The sequence below is a fragment of the Orycteropus afer genome, unplaced genomic scaffold (genome assembly GCF_000298275.1).
Source record: "Orycteropus afer afer isolate SDZICR_OR568_19922 unplaced genomic scaffold, OryAfe1.0 scaffold00149, whole genome shotgun sequence".
In the NCBI taxonomy this organism is placed as follows: Eukaryota; Metazoa; Chordata; class Mammalia; order Tubulidentata; family Orycteropodidae; genus Orycteropus; species Orycteropus afer.
Genome location: NW_006921736.1, coordinates 2,074,434 through 2,096,727, shown reverse-complemented (window position 1 = coordinate 2,096,727; position 22,294 = coordinate 2,074,434).

The window sequence follows — 22,294 nt, the reverse complement described above, 5'->3', positions numbered from 1 at the left end:
GTATGGTGCCTTTCATGCCCCCATCTGTGATTCAGATGGACCATTCACTTTGTAATTAGTTTTACTGCCCACTGTTTACTTTTGTATACAACATACTTTGCTTCACTGTTTTGAGAACTAACAGTATAACATGGATGCAGTCTTTTCAATAAATAGCAACACTCTTCCTGTGAATCCTAAAATGAAATACATTTAGAGGCCATTTTTTAGGATACCCTACAAATTATAGACAGACAAAACAAGGTAACTATGGCATGCACTGACTGCTTGTGAATTTCAGTTAAAATGCACTAGAAATGAAACTTGAAAAATATCCTGGCACAATCAAAACTTGACAGTTTTTCAACGACTGCTTTTTCTTGCTCATTTCTTCACCCACATAGATCTTAGCACTCAAATAGATTACTGTGACTTTATATTTGCGATATTTTCCTTCTTTTCTTTTTTCATTTAAACTTTCTTTAATTCCCAGCATTACTTTCAGGGTCCCTGAATCTCCCTCTCACTGCTCACTCTCATTATGAAGAGGCTGTCTCTATGGTAATAGGTGTTCCCCCAAATAATGCATTTAACCTTATATAGTTCTCTAGGTATGGTTGAATTTGTTTCAAATCTGCTTTCTGAATCTTAAATCCTAAAGAAGCTTCTTACCTGAAAAATCCAGCCAAGAGCAGAGAACTCTATTAGTGTTCATTGGAAAGATCTAACACTTTTTAAAATCCATCTGTGCCACAATATGAGATTTTTGAAAAACAGCTTCCCAATAATCTTCTTTATCAGGATTAAGAAAAATATTTTTTTTCTTTCTTCGAATTCTATTTCCACAGTAAAGAAGACATCAGGGTTCATTGAGACTGCATTGTCAGAAAAGAAGCCAGGGTTTGAGAGGTGGAAACCTTGTCATTTTCACCTTTAAATCATCTCCTGGCGTCACCAATGCCTGGTGAGACCTTTGAAGTGATGGTGAGATAATGTGTAGTTTCCTGATGAGATTCAGTTTATAGTCAGTGATGGACCATCCCCACTCCAGTGCATTCAGGGCAGAGTAAGGCAGCCAAATGTAGGAGCAGGGCTGCTATACGGTGCTGTAAGTAGCAGTAGTCTGTTTCAATACATCCCTCCTCTGTAAAGTATCACATGTCTTAAAGTGACATTACCCTCTATTATAGCTACAGTGAATTCTAATACCTGGCCACTAAGTGTTCTACAACTCAAGTGGTGCTTTAACACTATACTGCCTGATAATGCTATGTTAGAGCTTTTACTGATACTATTTATTGCCAAAAGAGAAAAGGAGAAACAAAGAAAAAAGCATTCGGCAAATTATCAATAGTGTTAATGGGTGCTAGGCTTCTAACAGTAAATAGGAAAGTGAAATGTGAGCATTTCTTACCTTTTAATGTTCGTTTAACCAGTAAGTTAACTAACAGTATTGTTAGATTTTTACAAATGGAAGGCTTTCAGTTGTTTTGGCAGCTTTCTCTGGGAATATGATATACCTGATATGCAAAATGAATGTTTATATGCAAAAACCTAATGAAAAACCTTCTGAGTTTTGTTTAACATCTTTAGTAAACACAAATACGTAATTTTCAACATTGAAGATGTTTGTTTGATGAAGAAATATGTTCAATGTACTTTTTTTTTTTTTCCCTAATTCCCTCTCCCTCAAATAACCTCTTGGAGATAGAGGGACGTACTCAGTTATTCAATATCTAGTTTCCAATACTATAGTTTGAACCTTTTCTCTTCAGAAATATATATATAGTGTGATTTTCCCTAAACATAAATGGTGCGTGTAAAGTGATCAAGTTTTCATTTCTAGATCACACTACTAATAATGCCCTGATACACACATTCAGTTATGATACAAGTCATAAAGCACCTACTATGTGTTAGGTGCTGGGGACAAAGCAGAGAACAAGATCAATGTGTTCTCCACCCTCACAGATCACCCTGTTTACTCTTTTATGTTGTGATGCTCATGTTTCAACATCAAGATATTTCTTACAATTTCCCTTCCTCAAACATCTTTTGAATTTCCTTTTGCATTTCACAGGAATTATAAAGAAGGTTCAATTCTGCAATACATTCTTGGAAGCCATTCTGTTTTCTCATATTATGTGTACAATGAGAGTGAGGGGTCCTTCAAACTCCTCAGTCTCTCCCCCGGTCTTGCACATTGCACAATGCACACATAATAGCTCTTGTAACATAATGAGTGTCCATTACACCTTATCACTAAACAAATTTCAAGATAATAGTAATGCTCATCTCACAGTGAAAAATAAGTCACACACATTCAAGTTCTATATATCATGTTTCATTTCTGTGGTTCATTATTGTTTTGTTGGTGTGCGTATGCATAAAGTTTACACTGACTATTGCAGTTGTGGTTGTTGTTGAGTGCCTTCAAGTCATCTCCAACTCACAGAAACCTCATGCACAGCAGAACAAAACACTGTGCAGTCCCGTGCCAGCCTCATGATCCTTGCTATACCTGAGCCCATCATTGCAGCCATTGTGTCAATCCATCATGTTGACAGCCTTCCCCTTTTTTGTTGACCTCCACTTTACCAAGCATGATATGCTTCTCCAGGGAATGGTTCCTCCTGACAACATGACCAAAGTAGGTGAGACAAAGTCTGGCCATTCTTGCTTCCAAGGAGCATTCTGGCTGCACTTCCTCCAGGACAGATCTCTTAGTCCTTTTAGCAATCCATGGTATTCTTAACATTTTTCTCCAATACCGCAACTCAAAAGCATCAACTCTTGTTCTTCCATCCTCCTTATTCATTTTCCAACTCTTACATGCATAAGGGGTGACTGAAAATACCATGACTGAAAATACCATGGCTTGGGTTGACACACCTTAGTCTTCAAGGAGACATTTTTGCTCTTCATCACTTGAAAGGAGTCTTTTGAAGCAGATTTGCCCAATGCAATACGTTGTCTGATGTCTTGACTGCTGCTTCCATTGGTGTTGACTATAGAACCAAGTAATATGAAGTTCTTGACAAGTTCAATCTTTTCTCCACCCATCATGAAGCTGTTTATTGGAGCAGTTGTGAGGATTTTTGTTTTCTTTATATTGAGGTGTAATCCATATTGCAGACTGTACTCTTTAATCTTCATCAGCAAGTACTTCAAATCATCCTCACTTTCAGCAAGCAAATTTTTGTCATCTGCATATTACAGGTTGTTAGAGTCTTCTCCCAATCCTAATGCCACAATCTTCTTCATACAGTCCAGCTTCATGGATTATTTATTCAGCATACAAATTGAATAACTATGGTGAAAGGATACAACCCTGATGCACTCTCTTACAGATTTTAAACCACGCAGTATCCCCTTGTTCTGTTTGAACAACAGCATATTGTTCATGTATTCATGAGTACAATTCTAGAATTCACATTCTTCTGAATGTTATCCATAATTTGTTATGATCCACACAATTGAATGCTTTTGCATAGTCAATAAAACATAAGTAAACATTTTTCTGGTATTCTTTGCTTTCAGCTAAGATCCATCTGACATCTGCAATGATATCCCTCATTCCACATCCTCCTCTGAATCCAGCTTGCATTTCTAGGAGCTCTCTGCAGCTTGAAGGTGAGCAGAGAGGTTAGGAACAACTAAGGGACATGAACTTGTCTGTCAGTTTTTCGTCCTGTGGTGGACTGCATGTTGCTGTGAGGCTGGAGGCTATGCCACCAGTGTTGCAAAATGACAGCAGGGTTATCAAGGTGGACAGGTTTCAGTAGAGCTTCTAGACTAAGACAGACTTGGAAGAAGGAAGAAGGAAGAAGAATTCTTCTGTTCCAATTCTTCTCAAAGAATTGGCCACTGAAAACCTTATGAATAGCACTAAAATACTGTCTGATATATTACTAGAAAACTTTATGAATAGCCTTGAAACACTGTCCAATATAGTGCCGGAAAATGAGCCCATCAGATCAGAAGGCACTCAAAATATGACTGGAGAAGAGCTGCCTCCTCAGAATAGAGATGACCTTAATGATATGGGTGGAGTAAAGCTTTCAGGACCTCTATTGGCTGATGTGGCATGACTCAAAATGAGTAGAAACAGCTGCAAACATCCACTAATAATCAGAGCATGGAATGTGCAAAGTATGAATCTAGGAAAACTAGAAGTTGTTAAAAATGAAATGGAATGCATAAAGATTAATATTCTAGGCATTAGTGAGCTGCAATGGACTGGTTCTGGCCATTTTGAATGAGACACCCATATGATCTACTATGCTGGGAATGACAGATTGAAGAGGTATGGTGTGGCACTCATCGTTACAGTTTCAAGATCTGTTCTGAAGTACAGTGCTGTCAGTGATAGGATCATAGCCACATGCTTATAAGGAAGACTACTGCAGTATCAAGGCAGCCATAGTAAAAACAGTTGCTGTTAGTTGCCATCAAGTCAATTCTGACTCATGGTGACCCTATGTGTTACAAGGTAGAACTGCTCCACAGGGTTTTCTTGGGTGTAATCTTAATGGAAGCAGATTGTCAGGCCTTTTCTTCCGCAGTACCACAAGATAGGGTCAAAGCACCAACCTTTAGCTTAGTAGTTTGTACCACCTAGGGACTTTAATAAGAACCACAGCAGCAGTATCTGATATTCACTGAAACTTCACCCATACCAGCACTTTTCTAAGTATATTGCTGGTAAAATGTAACTTGATCCTTTTCCCTCACTTCATAAAGTAGCTCTTATTGTTCTTCTTTCAAAGATGGGGACCCTAAAGGGGTACAGGGAAGTAAAGGAACTTGCTCAATGTAATACTGCTACTAAGTGTATTTCAAGTGTATTTGAAACTAAGCACGTTTCATACCCAATGGTCTGGCTCAAGAGCCAAGCTTCTAAACACTTGGATAAAATGCTTAATGGAAAACCAACAAAAGAATTAACCAATACATTTTCTTCTGTCTTTAATGTTAAGGAAGATTTTTTAAAAATCATCATTCATTCAATAGGCACATATTAAGCACATTTGAAATATACAAGTGAGTAAGATAGTCTTGCCTCCATGATTTTTTTCTTGTTTTTACAATGCTAACAAACTAAAATTGAAAGAAAATTCAAATTTGCTAATAAAAGCTACCATTTTGAAAAACTGTAACTGTTACATTTTTTTTTTTTTTTTCATTTCTATGGATTAAATAAAGGGTCAACACAGTTACTTAGATGTACATACTAATGGATTATGTTCAGGTACTCTGATAGGCATTGTGGGGAATAAAAGAAAGAATAATAATAAGGAGTAAAACATTTGGTCTTTCAGCCTTCAGTTACTTTATGTACACATATATAACATAACAAGGGTATTAGCACAGTTTCATTTGTTTTTCTCACAGATACCTTACAGTCAATTGCATTTCAGCTAATGATCATTTGTCCTAAGAATAAAACATCAACAGATACTGGTCTTTAATTCCCATTTCCCCAAACTCAAAGCAGAACTACTAACACCTTTCAAAGAACTCAGATCACTCCTCCTCCTGACCACAGTAGGATTATATTATGGATTACATTTCTTGACCTCTTTATGGTTGGGTGAGCCATAAAGTTCTAGCCAATGAGGTATCTGTAGAACTGACTGTGTCACTCTATGGTTGGAGAATTTAATTGTCAGAGTAATATCTTCCACATCTCTCTTTGCTTCTGGAATGGGCACTTGCTGCACCATCAGCCTGGATTCTGAGTGATTATAAGGAGTAGAGCCCTTCCCTGCCCTGTACCAACCCATAATCGATGTACATAGTGAGCAAGAAATAGCTCATTGTTTAATCAATTGAGACTTAGAGGTTATGTGTTCTTGCCATATATACCCTAGTCTATCCCGACTGATGAGAACTTTAGCCTAATAATCATTCATTAATAGCTTTATCATGGCCCATGCATTGCCCTAGGCCCTAAGGAGACACTGGTCTGCACATAAGACAAAGTTCCCACCTGCACTGAGCCCCCTGCAATAGAAGCACATTGGAGAATTTTTATCAGGGCAGTGATAAATCCAAAGCATTTATTTTGTGGTTGGAATTCTCTCAGGGTCTTGTAAACCAGGATTCACAAGCTGATCATTCATATGGTCCATAGTTATCTCTGTTCAGCCATTTGGTTATGCCTGAACAGTGTTTTAAAAGACAATAAACTACAAGACCATTGATTTAGCTTATCCAGTTTTATGAATTCAGAATATCCTAACATTTGGGTACTCAAACCATGATCTGAGCCAAATTCCTAAAGATAAACATCACAGACATAGTGTATATGTATATGCACATGTGTGTACATAAAAAGAGAAAGAAAATTCTACTCATCAGAACTTCTCTCACAGAGAAACTGATAGCAATTTAGAATTAAGATAACTAGGATGAAAGTAACTCAGAATGCTAAAATGGCCAAGAATATTCAACAAGCTGCACTGTACAACAATAGCATAGAGGATGTAATAGGATGGATAATTCTAGAGAGTACAAGAATGCAGGGTGCAGAGAAACAGAGAGAGAAAAAACTCATTAGACATGGAGGAAGGAAAGACTGAGAACAGAAATGTCTAATGGGGATTTCTTAGTGGAAAACTGCATTCTGTGGTATATGACTCGCCCCGATGTCCCTCCAAATGGTTACAAAAGTCTTAAAAAAAAAAAAAATAAATAACTTCACATACTTAGTGTGATTAAGTTATTCAGGAAACCCATGAAGCAACTGAGTCTTGGCCAAAAGTACTACCATGTATTTATTTAAGGACAGAAAAGCCCTCATTCCCCTGATTACCATACTTTTCAATTCTTGGTATTATGAAGGAAAGCTGTCCTTAGTTAAGTTAAAGAACAAGACACTCAATAATTTGGATAATTTTAATTTACAAATGTGTGAAAAAAATTTCAGGCATGTAAGATTTTATGTCTATACTTATTTCTAAATTGAAAAGTAACTGAAGGAATTTGAATAAATTACATCTGGACTGAGAAACAAGCCAAGTTTCAGTCCAATGAAAATTAAAGTGGCTTAGATATAAATCATATAAATTAGTTCTAGGTATTTGTCAAAATAACACATTTTGGTTGTGATTTTGCAACCCTGGTGTTTTTCTTATTCTATTTCAACTGGCTAATGAAAATGAAGGTGAATAGGAAACAGTCATTGGCATTGGCATTTTATCTCTAACCTGTATGACTTCTGTAACATTTAAGCTTGATTTCTCTTTTCTGTAGTTATTGAAGCTACTCAACAGTTGGTTGGCCATGTCTCACTTTAAATACCTCATTATGTGAAGACAATAGACCTTTTCTCTTGAGTAAGTGATAATGTTACTGTACCTTTCTCCTACAGCCAAAAGGCATAAATAATTTGTATTACATGCAGTTTTTCTACAACTCATCTGAAATTTCACCATTTATCATGGAGCCCTAGTACAGTTCCCCACACCAGCCATATACAACATCCCTAAAGTTTCTTATTAGTTCGTAGTACCTTTGGGACCTAAATAAAATGTGTATAATTGACTAATTTATTTTTCTATTTTGTATTATATATTGTTTCAAATGATATTTGACCTAAAAGAGAGGAGAAAGATGATTAAGAGAAAATGAAGCACAACTACGATAACAAGAGAATAGGAATGGATAATGATCATGATGATATATTAATACCTTTTTACTGCTTGATTTATTACATGTGAAGTACTGGGAAGAGCGTTTATATGCAATGTTTAATTTAATGCTTTAAAATTTTTTTATATGACCATATAATAATAATCTCTATTTTATGAGTGAAAAATGAAAAGATCAGAGAAATCAGTGATTAAACTTATGTCACTCCTCTAAGAAGGTTGAGGAATTATGATTCAGATTCATCTCTGATTCCTGGGCCTGAGCTCTAAGCAACCAGATTCTGGGCAAGAAAAATTAAAAATGAACAATAAATTTTAAGTGATAAAGATAGGACAAAAGACCAAGTTAGTAAAGTCAAGTGAGCCAGACATGAAGTTATTACATAAAATGCTCACCATCAAGTGATGCCAAGCGCCAAAATATGACCTTGATTATACCCCACCTGAATTTAAAGACCATCTGAAGAATAGATTTGATGCCCTGAATACCATTGTCCAAAGACCAGACAAAGTGTGGGATGACATCAAGAACATCATACATTAAGAAAGCAAATGGTCACTTAAAATGAAAGGAAGAAGAGGCCAAAATGGATGTCAAAAGAGATTCTGAAACTTGTTCTTGAATGAAGAATAGGTAAAGCAAATGGAAAAAAATGATGAAATAAAAGAGCTGAACAGAAGATTTCAAAGGGCAGCTCTAGAAGACAAAGTAAAGTATTATCATGAAATGTTCAAAAGACCTGCAACTAGAAAACCAAAAGGGAAGAATATGCTCAGCATTTCTCAAGCTGAAAGAACTGAAGAGAAAATTCAAGCCTGGAGTTGTAGTCCTGAAGGATTCTATGGGCAAAATACTGAATGATGCAGGATGAAGCAAAAGAAGACGGAAAGAACACACAGTCATTGTACCAAAAAACTGATCAACATTCAACCATTTCATGCATATGATCTAGAATCAATGGTATTGAAGGAGAATTCTAAGTTGCACTGAAGCAACTGGAAAAAAAACAAGGTTCCAGGAATTGATGGAATACACATTGAGAAGTTTCAATACTATTTGAGATGCAGCACTGGAAGTGCTTACTCATTTATACTGAGAAATTTGGAAGACAGCTAACTTACCAGCTGACTGGAAGAGATCCACATTTGTGCCTATTCCAAAGAAAGGTGATTGAAAAGAGTGTGAAATTATCAAACAGTATCATTAATATCACATGCAAGTAAAGTATTGCTGAAGATAATTCAGAAACAGTTGCAGCAGTATATTGACAGGGAACTGCCAGAAATTCAAGCTGGATTCAGAAGAGGATGTGGATGGGGGATATCATTGCTGATGTCAGATGGATCTTTGCTGAAAGCAAAGAATGACAGAAAATATTTAGTTGTGTTTCATTGACTATAAAAAGGCATTCAATCTGTGGATGAGAACAAATTATGGATAATATTATGAAGAATGGGAATTATAGAACACTTGCTCTGGTGGCATAGCACCTAAGCCATTTGACTGATAACCAGAAGGCTGGAGGTTCAAACCCACCAGCCACCTCTCAGAAGGAAGACTTGGCAATCTACTTCCATAGAGATACCACCTCAGAAACTGAAGGATGGATCACTATGAGTCAGAAATGACTCAATGGCAGTGAGTTTGGTTTGGTTTTGGTTTTAATTGAACAGAACAAGGTGATACTGCATAGCTTAAAATCAGGAAGGGTGTGTGTCTGGGTTGTATGCTTATTCAATCTGTATGCTAAGCAAATAATCCAAGAAGCTGGACTATATGAAGAAGAGTATGGCATCAGCATTAGCGGAAGACTTATTAACAATCTGTGATATATATGCAGATGTTACACCCTTGCTTGCTGAAAGTGAAGAAGACTTGAAGCCCTTACTGATGAAGACAAAAGGCTACAGCTTTCAGTACCTCAATATAAAGAAAACAAAAAATCCTCACAACTGGACCAATAAGCAACATCACAATAAATGGAGAAAATATTGAAGTTATTAAAGATTTCATTTTTCTTGAATCCACAATCAACACCCATGGAAGCAGCAGTCAAGAAATCAAATGACTCATTGCACTGGGAAAATCTGCTGCAAAAGACCTCTTTAAAGTGTTAAGAAGCAAAGATGTCACTTTGAAGACTAAGGTGTGCCTGACCCAAGCCATGGTATTTTCAATCGCCTCATCTACATGTGAAAGTTGGACAATGAATAAGGAAGACTGAAAAAGAGTTGATGCCTTTGAATTGTGGTGCTGGCAAAGAATACTGAAAATTCCATGGCCTGCCAAAAGAACGAACAAATCTGCAGTGGAAGAAGTTCAGCTGGAATGCTTCCTGGAAGCAAGAAAGGCCAGACTTCGTCTGATCTACTTTAGTCACGTTTTTAGAAGGGACCATTTCCTAGAGAAGGATATCATGCTTGGTAAGGTGAAGGGTCAGCAAAAAAGGGAAGACCCTCAATAAGATAGATTGACACAGTGGCTGCAACGATGGGCTCAAGCATATCAAGGATTGTGAGATTGGGGCAGGACTGCGCAGTGTTTCATTATGTTGTACATAAGTTGCAATGAGTCAGAATCAACAGCACCTGACAACAACAAAATCAAGTGATACAGAGAAAGCACCAATTTGACTCTAAGCTTCCTAGCAGTAGATGTGAAGACGGGAACAATTGCTTCTTTAAAATTCACAGTATATACAAGGTACACAGCAACAGAAAAACAAAATTAAAATTAAAATTACCGGTAGTAAACAGAGAATAAGCAGAGTAGGAGAAGCTAAATCATAGTCTGTGGAACTGGTGATACTCAATGTTGTAATTTTGACCTGTATACATAAGGAAGACCTGTGGCAATACTTTCTTACTTAAACCACTTGCCTTCAAGTGAACTTCTCCCACCCGTTTATTCCACACTATAAATCAAGAAGGATCTCTGATGGCATAGTGCCTAAGGCATTTGAGTGCTAACCAGAAGTCTGAGAGTTCAAACCCACCAGGCACACCTTGGAAGAAAGACTGGGCAAACTACTTCCATAGAGATACTACCTCAGAAACCCAAGGAGGGGTCACTATGGTTTTTTTTTTTTTTTTTTTAGTTATAAAGCAAGAGAGATGTCTTTGAGATCTGACTTGAGATTTGAATGTTGCTCATGTCATTCTTGCTATATTAAAAGCCTTTCAGTGGTTTCCCACTGAGCTTAAAATAAAGTCCAAATTAATGACCATGGCTAACAAGGCTCGACATGACCTGGCTGCCATCTACTTCTCTAGCTATATCACTTACAAAACTTCCTCTCACTCTTGGGTCCTACTATATTCTTCTCTTGCACCCCTAAGGAGCTTTGATGACACAATAGTCAAAGCATTTGGCTGCTAACCAAAAAGTTGGTGGTTTGAACCCACCAGATGTTCCGCAAAAGAAAAATGAGATCATCTGCTTTGGTAAAGATTTACAGCCTTGGAAACCCTATGAGACCATTCTTCTCTGTCATATAGGGTCATTATGAGTTGGAATTGACTCAATGGCAGTGGGTATGTTTTTAATTTTCTTGGATCCTTGAATGGGACAGGAATAATTCCCTCAAAAGCCTTCCCTAATGTTCTAGACAGATCAGGTCACTGTGGACTGTGCTCATATAGTCCATAGGATATAACCTTTATAGCATTAATTGCCATTGGACATAACTGTTTCTGAAATTGTTCATTTGATGTCTGCTTTATCTCCTTACTAGAATCAACATCAAAACGTGAAGCAACAAGCATCCTGTTCACTTCTATATCTTCAGAATCTAACATAGTACTGGCATATAGTGTTGTTGTTGTTGTTGTTGCTATGTGCTGTCGAGTCGGACCTGACTCATAGTGACCCCTCCTTGGGTTTCCAAGGCAGTATCACTATGGAAGTAGATTGCCCTATCTTCCTTCCAAGGAGTGGCTGGTGAGTTTGAACCGCCAGCCCTCTGGTTAGCAGTCAAGTGCCTTAAGCACTATGCTACCAGAGCTGTAGTACATACTCAAAATTTGAATGAAGAAATTATTAATAATGAGTGAATTAAAAAATAAAACACTAATTCATCATCAAGATAGCATGCATAATTAACTGTTTTTCTAGAAATAAGTATATTTGTACTTTACTTGGCCCATAGTCTACACTGTTTATTTTGATAACCAACCAGTAACATGCATTTATAGAGTGGTAACACATATTCAGAATGACTGTCTTGTGTTTTGTTAGTCGATGGCTATGACACTAAGTAAAGGAGATTGGCCCTTACAACATTTAATCCCATGCTTAGCTGCCTGGACATCTGAGTTGGATTTTTTTGCCAAAAGAAAAAATGAAACTGTCCTATATTTTCACCCTAGTTCTCAGCATTTGAAATCAAAATGTAATCTTATAGTACAGCTCAAAGCTAACCCCTGAAGAATAAAAAAGTCTACAAAAGTTAAAAATCAAAGAAAGCACTTCAAATTTCATTACACTGAATCTACAAGAAACCCCTAAAACCTCCTTGCCCAGCCTCCCTATTTTAAAGGAGAGTAGACCCAAGGTAGAAAAAGGGTTAACTGGCATGCTTGACATTAGAATACAGGTTTCCTCATCCAATGTTCTCTCTTTCTTTCTTTCTCTGTCTTTCTGAATTCTATCTACTAGAACTTTCAGTGATGCGGGAAATGTTCTCTGTCTGTGCTGCTCAATATGGTAGCCACTATTTCTATGTGGCTATCATGGCATAGTGTCTAAGACATTTGATTGCTAACCAGTTCAAACCCACCAGACACTCCTTGGAAGGAAGACTGGGCAATCTACTTCCTTAGAGATACTGTAGCCTTGGAAACCCAAGGAGGGGTCGTTATGAGTGGAAACCAACTAGACGGCAGCGAGTTTGGTTTTATTGGTTTATTAATTATTTGAAGGACCTCTGGTGGTGCAGTGCCTAAGGTATTTGACTGCTAATCAGATGTTGGCATTTCAAACCCACTAGCCACTCCACAGGAGGAAGATGAGGCAATCTACTTCCATAAAGATTTACTGCCTTAGAAACCCAGTGAGGGTCATTATGAGTCAGAATCAACTTGATGGCAGTGAGTATGGTGGTTTGTTTTTTTTTAATTAAGAGTCATATTAGGGCAACTGAGGGATATAATTGCTGATATCAAATGGACGTTGGCTGAAAACAAATACCAGAAAGATATTTGCCTGTGTTTTATTGATTATGCAAAGGCATTCAACTGTGTGGATCATAGCAAATTATGGATAACATTGCAAGAATGGGAACTCTAGAACACTTAATTGTTCTGTTCTGTACAGAAACCAAGAGCCTGTCATTCAAACAGAACAAGGGAACACTGCATGGTTTAAAATTAGGAAGGTTGTGTGTCAAGGTTGTATACTTTCACCATACTTATTCAGTCTGTATGCTGAGCAAACAACCCATGAATCTGAACTATATGAAGAAAAATGTGGCATCAGGATTGGAGGAAGACTCATTAACAACCTGCAATATGTAGATGACACAATCTTGCTTGCTGAGAGGGAAGAAGACTAGAAGCACTTACTGATGAAGTTCAAAGAATACAGTCTTCAGTATGGATTACACCTCAACATAAAGAAAATAAAAATTCTCACAACTGGATCAATAGCAACATCATCATGAATGGAGAAAAGACTGAAGTTACTAAAGATTTCATTTTACTTGGTTCCATAATCAACACTTATGGAAGTAGCAGTCAAGAAATCAGATGTTGTACTGTACTGGGCAAATGTGCTGCAAAAAACCTCTTTTAAAGTGTCCAAGATGTCACCTTGAAGATTAAGTGTATCTAACCCAGACCATGGTATTTTTAATCACCTCATATGCATGTGAAAGCTGGAAAATGAATAAGAAAGAGCAAAGAAAAACTGATGCCTCTGAATTGTGGTGTTGGTGAAAAATACTGAAAATACAATGAACTGCCAGAAGAAAGAACAAATCTGTCCTGGAAGAAGTGCAGCTGGAATGCTCCTTGAAAGTGAAAATGACCAGACTTCGTCTCACCTGCTTTGGTCATATGATCAGAAGGGGCCAATCCCTAGAGAAGGATATCATGCATGGTAAAATGGAGAGTCAGAGAAAAAGGGGAAGACCTTCAGCAAAATGGATTGACCTAGTGGCTACAACAATGGTCTCAAGTATAGCAAACATTGTGAGGATGTCACAGGACCAGGCAGTGTTTTGTTCTGTTGTACAAAGTGTTGCCATGAGTCATAATCTACTCGACAGCACCTAACAATGACAGGGCAACTGAGGAACTGAATTGTTAATTTTATTTAGTTTTAACTAGTTTTAATTTAAATAGCTACATGTGGCTAGTGACTACTGTATTGGGCAGCACAGCTCTAAAATATACCAAGGAAACTCAAAGCCAAGGAAAACTAAACCTGTGACATCAAACAATTTTCAGCAAGCTAGAAAAAAGATCTTGAGTTACCTAATAGTAATCTTCCAAGACAAGGATAACAGAAAAAAGTGGGATAATATTTGTTCACAATTAATAGGAAAAAAAAAAATCCTCATATTGGAGAAAGGTGGCACAGTGCCTAAGGCATCTGGTTGCTACCTAAAAGGTTAGTAGTTCAAAGCCACCAGTTGTTCTGTGAAAGGAAGATGGGGCAATCTACTTCTGTAAAGATTTACCACCTTGGAAACCCAATGTGGGTCACTACGAGTCAGAACCAACTCAACAGCAGTGAGTTTGTGTGTTTTTTGGTATGGGTTCTTATACACTTGACAGTCCACAGGTTCTAGGTGAGTTTGATTCAGCAACTCTACCAAGCCATGAAGGATCTGGCTCAGCTCCATTTCTCTCTGCCTTCCAAGGAATCAATTCATTCTAATTTGGAATCCCCATCATGGGTGAAACATGCCTGCCTAAAGTTGCCAGAGCTATGTTTTTCTGCACTTGTATAATGGTAAGATAAAGGGTAGCTTTGAGAAGCTCTCAAATAAGCAAGAAAATTCCTGGATTCCTTCAGCAAACCACTTCACATCTCTCATTACCTTGACTTAGATGACTTGCCTCTCCATGAGTAATTACCTTCACTAGGAGAAAAGATTACCTTGTTAGGCTTTGAGCAGCTCTACATGCCCCATTCTTAAATCTAGACAGAATTCAGCTTCCCACAAAAGAAATACATGTAGTGAGAAAGGTGTGACATATAAAAAAAAAATTAGGACAATGATGAGAAAGGGAGAGTGAAATTTGAGGTCATAACCACAATCTTGACTAAAATTAATAATGTTTTCATATGTAGTCTTAGTAGTAAAGTGATTTTACAGTTTTTCCAATTTACAAAGTAGTATATTCACATTTTTAAAAGTAGAAAACTCACAATATAGAATATTTAAAGTCATATATAATTTATCCCACAAAAGTCACCAACATTCATATTTAAGTACACATATTCTGAATGTTTTTCCAAAAAAGCCTATTCAGTTCCATTTTTAAGTACTTTAATATATGTTTTGTTTGTCTATTTGTTTTTCTTTACTGAAAGTATTACATTTTCCCATGTCAGTAACTATTCCTCTAATGGTGCCCTTACTTAACCAATCTAAAGTACTTCTGTTAATCTAAATATTCCAGATCAGACTGTTGCTCATAAAATTGTGGTTGGTCCTACTTTTGTGGCAGTAAATTGCTTACTATGAGAGATAGAGAACTAATAATAGGCATATTTTTCTTTTTCTGTAGGATCCTACATGATACCAGTAATCAACTACAATAGAAAAACATAAATCCTCTTTGCCTGGTGTCTGCTTAAATCCTATTAACTTTTCTTGGCTCTCTAGGTTTGTCTCTGATCTGCCTTCAGGTAAATTTCTCTTACAGCCTTTTTCTTATTAATATGACTGGTTATCTATTCTCCTTTTTTATGGTTTGAATTTTAATTCCATGAAAGAAACAGTTTCCAGAAACAGCAGAAAAGAACAGAAAAAATAGGAATATAAATATTTTTAATCCATATTTCCTTGGGTTCCCCTCCTTTATTTATTTTTGGCTTGATCAGCAAAGCAGTTTAATAGAAGAGTTAAGAGAATGGCTCTGAGGTCCAATTGTCTGGGCCCTAATTTCACCTCCATCACTTACTAACTGTTAGAGCTTATGTAACATCACCTAAGTTTCCTCACTGATACCTAATTCTAAGAATTATTGTGAATGCGCAAATCAAGGTGCTTGGAGCATAAGTCTCAATGAACTTTCTATATTAAACGTGCTTTCTAAATGGTAATTAAGATTTCACCCTAAATTTTAAGATGTTTCCTCACCTATCTACCTACACCTTTGCATATTCAACTCTATCTACTTGAAACATCCTTCTCCATCCACTTCCATTCACCACTCTCCTTCCCCTAACTCAACTCACCTTTCTAGATTTGGCTCTGGTATGTCATTCTCCATGCCATTTTTCTTGGCCTCCCAATCTAGCTTAGATACTCTTTTACTGCATTTCCATATGACTCAGTGCCAATCTTATTTGCTACACCATCTTCTGCATTATGACATATTTGTCTATTTACTTGTTTTTGCACTGGACTATATACGGCAGTGGTGGTTAGTGGAAGAATTCTTGCCTTCCATGTGGAAGATCAGGATTCGGTTCCTGATCAGCGCACCTCGTGTACAGCCACCAACCATTTGTCAGTACGGGCTTGTGTGTTGCTATGATGCTAAGCAGGTTTCAGTGGAGCTTCTAGACTAATATCAACTAGGAAGAAAGGCCTGATGATCTACTTTGAAAGGCATCCAATGAAAATCCTATGGACCACAATGGTCCAATCTACAAATGATCATGAGTATGGCACAGGACCAGTGTTTCATTGTTTCATTCCATTTTGCGTGGTCTCACCATGAATGTGGGGCCTGCCTCAATGGTAGCTCATCATCACAACAACCACTAGACTATCTTGTATTTTCACATTCTCAGGCAAAATATAGTGCCTTTAACTTCTTCAAGCACATTTTGCCTTTTTGATTCAAAGCTTTTACACATTCCATCCCCTCTATGGTGGCACAGTGCCTAAGGCATTTGACTGCTAACTAGAAGGCTGGCAGTTCAAACTTACCAGCCACTCCTCCAAAGCAAGACTGGGCAATCTACTTCCATAGAGATACCGCCTCTGAAACCCAAGGAGTGGTCACTCTGAGTTAACTCGATGGAAGTGAGGTTTTTTTTTAAAAAAAAAAAAAATTCTTTATCCAACTAGCTTTTTCTTATCTCTGTGTTCTCAGAGAGAGCATATTATCCTCTACTTGAAAATGTGTAATCGTTTCCCAATGCACAGAATATAATGTCTGAATTTTTAAAAGCCACATGACAGAAGCCCATCATGAACCACCTATTTCCAACCTAATATCATTCCATTCTTCCTCACCTTACCATATCTATGCTCTGGGCTTCTCTCACTAATTCATTCATTCAACAAGTATTCATTAAATAAACAAAGTACAGGGAATAGAACTCAAGAACTGGGGAACAACATAATCCTTGTCCTGCCACATACCCTCCAAATGTTTTCCAGATCCAGGGCCTTTGTACCTGCTATAAGTACCACAGGGGCAGGGTGCATGCCTGTTTTATTCATTGCCATTCACTCATCAACTGGCAATGTAGCTGGCACATAGTAGGTGCTCAATCAATATTTATAGAGAGACTGAATAAATGAATGTGTGAGTGAATGAATAACAGCCTCTTTTCATTTATTCATGTTTTAGGTATTTTATGAATTTGCAGCAAGATTCTAAGCGGTTGGCAGTGGGCTGAGAAGGGAGGAGGCTGGGACCAATTTGAGATGATGTGTCTGCATGTGTATGGGTGTTTGTGTGGGAATCTGAGCATGAGAATTCCTAAATGTGCATCCAACCACATAGCAGTGCCAGAGGGAAAGGCTTTTTGCATTACTTCTTGTTTTCTCTCATCCACCCTTTTGTCCCCTTCTCCTAACACAACATATTGACAGTAGGCCTTCTCCACTATTGATTTCCACCTTCACATCCAACACTTTTTCCTACTGTTATGGAGAGCATGTGGCAACTCTAGGAGTCCCAGCTTAGAGAGAAGGCAGCAGTTACTAGTTAGTGGGGAAAAGGGGATTATAAAAGGAGTTCAGGGAAACCTTGGACAGTATCGAAGGGGTAGAACATACATGAGCTGGCCCATACTTAAGATCCCCTAAACCATCCAACGAAACCAAACCCACTGCCTCTGAGTTGATTCTGACTCATAGCAACCCTGTAGGACAGAATAAAACTGCCTCGTAGGGCTTCCAAGGCTGTAATCTCTACAGTAGCAGACTGTCACATCTTTCACCCGCAGAGCAGCTGGTGGGTTTTAACCACCAACCTTACAGTCAGCAGCCAACTGCTTAACTACTGTGCCATCAGGGCTCCTTCTCTAAACCAGAGCTCTTCAATTTTGGCTGTGAATTACAATAACCTAGGGAGTTTTAAAAACTCTAAATGTCCAGGCCACACCCCAAATCAATCAAATTGGAATCTTTGAAGGTATGAGTCATGCTACAGTATTTTTCAAAGCACCCTAAACAAAACAAAACCAAACTCGCCGCCATCAAATAGACCCCTCTTTGGGTTTCTGAGGCAGTATCACTGTAGAAGTAGATTGCCCAATCTTCCTTCTGAGGAGTGGCTGGTGGGTTTGTACCGCCATCCTTCTGGTTAGCAGTCAAATGCCTTAGACACTATGCCACCAGAGTTCCTTCAAAGCTCCCTAGGTGGTTCCAAATTGCAGCCAAGTTTGAAAACCACTGCACTAAAACAAAAACTTTCCAGCAGTAGGCCTCTCGTCACTATGGTAACCCCAGAAATACCTGAGATTTCTTGTTAATTAGTTGCCAACTAAGAGGCTTGTTCTCTGTGTTTAACAGATTTAAGGTTAGCCTAATTTAGGTATATTTATTGAATGCTTACTATGTGCTTGGCTTGATAATAGCTACCACATGAAAATTTGATATCAAATTTTCTCCTTAATTTCTATTTATCAGAGACTACATAACTCTTTGGTGTTCCAAGTAATGTTTAGTAGCTATTATGGGTACCTCCCTTATATCAATTCTCTCCTCTTGATTTTCATTCTTGTAATCACAATTCTCCTGGTAGCTAATTTCATTGTTGGTTCTAGAAGTCTCTCCAGTGGTGTAGGGTAGCACCATTCCCAGGCCTTTATCAGAGATAAGCACAAAGGTCAGCTTGGGTGAATGATACGTGAGGACAAGTTTGCAGGAGTCTTTGAAAGACATGTCCTCGCTCCTGTAAGACAGCTTCTATGGGTGATTTACTCTTTTCATGTAGTCATGAATAGGAAAGCATATCATTGACTGGGAGTCATTAACAGGCGTTTGGAGACCATGAAGGGATGTCAAATTTAAGATAAAGCTGACACTATAGAAACTAGGATGAACAAGCACGAAAAGAAAATGTCCTTTGCTGAATCAAATCAACCCCAAAGTCCATGCAACAGCAGACATACCCCTTTATAGCTTAAGCAGTTTGCATTGGGTCTGTTACTTGCAACCAAAAGCCTAATTAGAAGAACATTTAGAGAATGCCTACAATAATGAAAATATAAGATTTAAAATGGAGATAATTTAATCCAAATTCTCATTTCAAAAATAAAATGACTAAAACTCAAAAGCTGAAGTAACTTGTACAAAATAAAAAGGCCTTGATCTCAGGTACCTTTATTGACAGCCCAGTGCTCAATCTACTGAACTATAAAGTCATCTTCATTGCAGAAATTCATTTTAATTTTCCAATGCTGTTAAGTTAGCTGGGATGACCCTAATTTTTGGAAATGTCATTAATTTTCTTTGGAAGGCATTCTCTCTAGAAATAGATATTTCCAGCCCTCTCTCAGAAGACATGCTCAAAGCCTATAGATACTATGTGATTTTCAAATGTAGATATCATGAAAAAATATGTGAAACTGTTGGAAATATATATCACATAACCCACCCCCAACCAAAATATATATATACATATATATATTTATTTAAAAATTCTAGGCAGCTAAGCTGCTTTAGAAAATGATGTTGCTGAATACATAAAATACTTGAATCTAAATTTAAAGATGCTCCCCCTCCCCTTCATTAACCAGATTGTCCCCTCCCCTATATATAGGAACGCTATGTGCCTGAGCCCACTTACCATCTGTCACCACATTTTCCAAACTTCTCTTCCACTCCTCCTCTTACACAATCTTATCACATAAAATATTAGATTCCAGGGATTTGTATAATTTCATCAAATTTTCTGAGCCAAGTAAAAATAGAGGAAGTACTGATATATAAACTGACTCAGATTTTGAGTGCCCAACACATAACCGTGACAGTCAGTAATGCTCTTTAGGTGGAATTTATACGGCTAGGAATAAGATTTCTTTTCCCCTTTATTATAATAATTTCTTATTAAGAATTTGAAGGTGTTCCCCGTATTGCAGGGAGGAATTTGGATAGTTTCCAAAGAGTCCTGCCTCATGTACCATCCTTCTGCTTTGTTTATTACCTTTTATAATGTTTTGTGCATTTTCCCAATTCACTGGAAAAATACTGATAACCCAATTAATGATTATCCATGCTGCTGCTTCCCTTCATCAGTCTGGAAAATGAATTTCAATTTTTGAAATAAATGGTATTTAGGTGGTGCAAAGGGTTTGCACTTGACTACTAACCTAAAGGTTGGTGGTTTGAATCCACTCAGTGGTGCCATAGAAGAAAGCCCTGATGATCTGCTTCCATCAAGATTACAGCCAAGAAAACCCTATGGAGCAGTTCTACTCTGTAACCCATGGGGTTGTTACAAATCAGAATCGACTTGATGGTAATGGGTTTGGTTCTGGTTTTCTTCTCAACCTCATGCTTAAACCAGAAACCTAAGCATCTTCCCTGGTTGCTCTCCTTCCTGCTCCTCATAGCCAAACCATCAGAAAGTCTAGCCAATACTTTGGGTTTCAGACCCCAGAGGAGCTCTTTGAGGAATACCCATGGAAATTGTCTATAAAGTATCAAGTCTATTATTCAATAAAGATTCGTTATGAATGACCCTCTGAACTAGGTTCCTTCCTACTTCTCTATATGCAAGAAAAAGGAGGCTTAAAATGAGCATCTTCTTCTATCTACCAAGCACAACTACCCTCTACATCCCTGGTTATTCTGAAGGACTCATCAATCACACTGCCTTACTCATTCTCTGGTCACAGTAGACAGATGCCCCAGGCCTGACCAATCAGGGATTTCTATGCTCTGTCACTATGGGCCTCTGGTAGTAGAATGGTTAATGCATTCAAGCTGCTAACTAAAAAGTCAGTAGTTGGAACCCACCAGCTGCTCCATGGCAGAAAAGATTAAGCAGTCTGGTTCATAAAGATTTATACCCTTGGAAACCCTTTGAAGCATTTATACTTTGTCCTACAGAGTCACTATGAGTCAGAATAGACTCAATGGCAGTGGGTTGGCAGTGGGTCACCAGAGATTGGTTCATATATGGGCATATGACCCAATTAAGAACACTAGGGAGGTAGGGGTTCACTTCCTTTGTAACAATATGACTCTATTTTATATAAGACCGTGCCAATGTCATTTCTCATCAGCGTTACGTAGGACAATACCTTGTAGAGTTTACTGTTGAATGGAAAAGTAGGTTTACATAATAGTGAATCAAGAAAGCTATAAAAAGCTTTGTCTTGATGAGCTAGGAAATAGGAGGCCCTTTCACCTTTTGATAAGGAGTTCTGGTGCAGTTGTGGTTAAGACATATGGCTGTTAACCACAAGGTCAGTAGTCCAAACCCACCAGCTGCTCCACAGAAGAAAGAGGAGGCAGTCTGCTTCTGTAAAGATTTACAGTCTTGGAACCCAACGGGGGTCCCTGTGACTCAGAACCAACTCAACGGCGGTGAGTTTGGCTTGGTTTTTGGTGAACCTTTTAATAAGAAAATTAACATTACATGAGCAGTATTTAAGAAAGATTTAGATGGAAATTTTGATTGGAGAATAGCACCTAGGGTAGGACGTGAGGGTAGCATGAAAGCAGAAATGAGATAATGTAATTTTTAAAAAGGTTTGGGGGGGGAGGGATTGAGAGAGAGAAAGAGAAAGAGGGATGAGTACTTGGAAAGGAGGTTTGAGACAGAGACCATTTCTGTTTTTGAGTATCTTAAGTGTAATTCTTTCCTAAAAAGTTCAGGTTCAAATATTTATGAGACAGTTACTATTTCTTTTAGAGGCTTGTCAAGTGTAAAAGAGGAGGAAAAATCTGTTTGTGAAGAGAGTTTACAGTATACTTAAAGTTTATTTTAAAAATAAATAAGACTTGATAGATAGGGCAATAAACAACAGGCCCCATCAGTAACCTGCCAGGAGCACTAACAGGAAGCATCTGTAGGATGCCAAGAGCCAGAAATAAGAATGAACAGCTATTACCATCAGAAAGTCACAGGAACATTCGCAGAAAGGATATGTGGGGTACAGCATCTCTGAGCCAAGTTTGTCTCCATCATGAACACACTCACAGTTTATTTGGAAGACACCCACACAGGTAAAAGTCACATCTGAATCAGATGTTGCTGGTTCCCTTGGCTATGAATTTAAGGCTTTGTTTTAG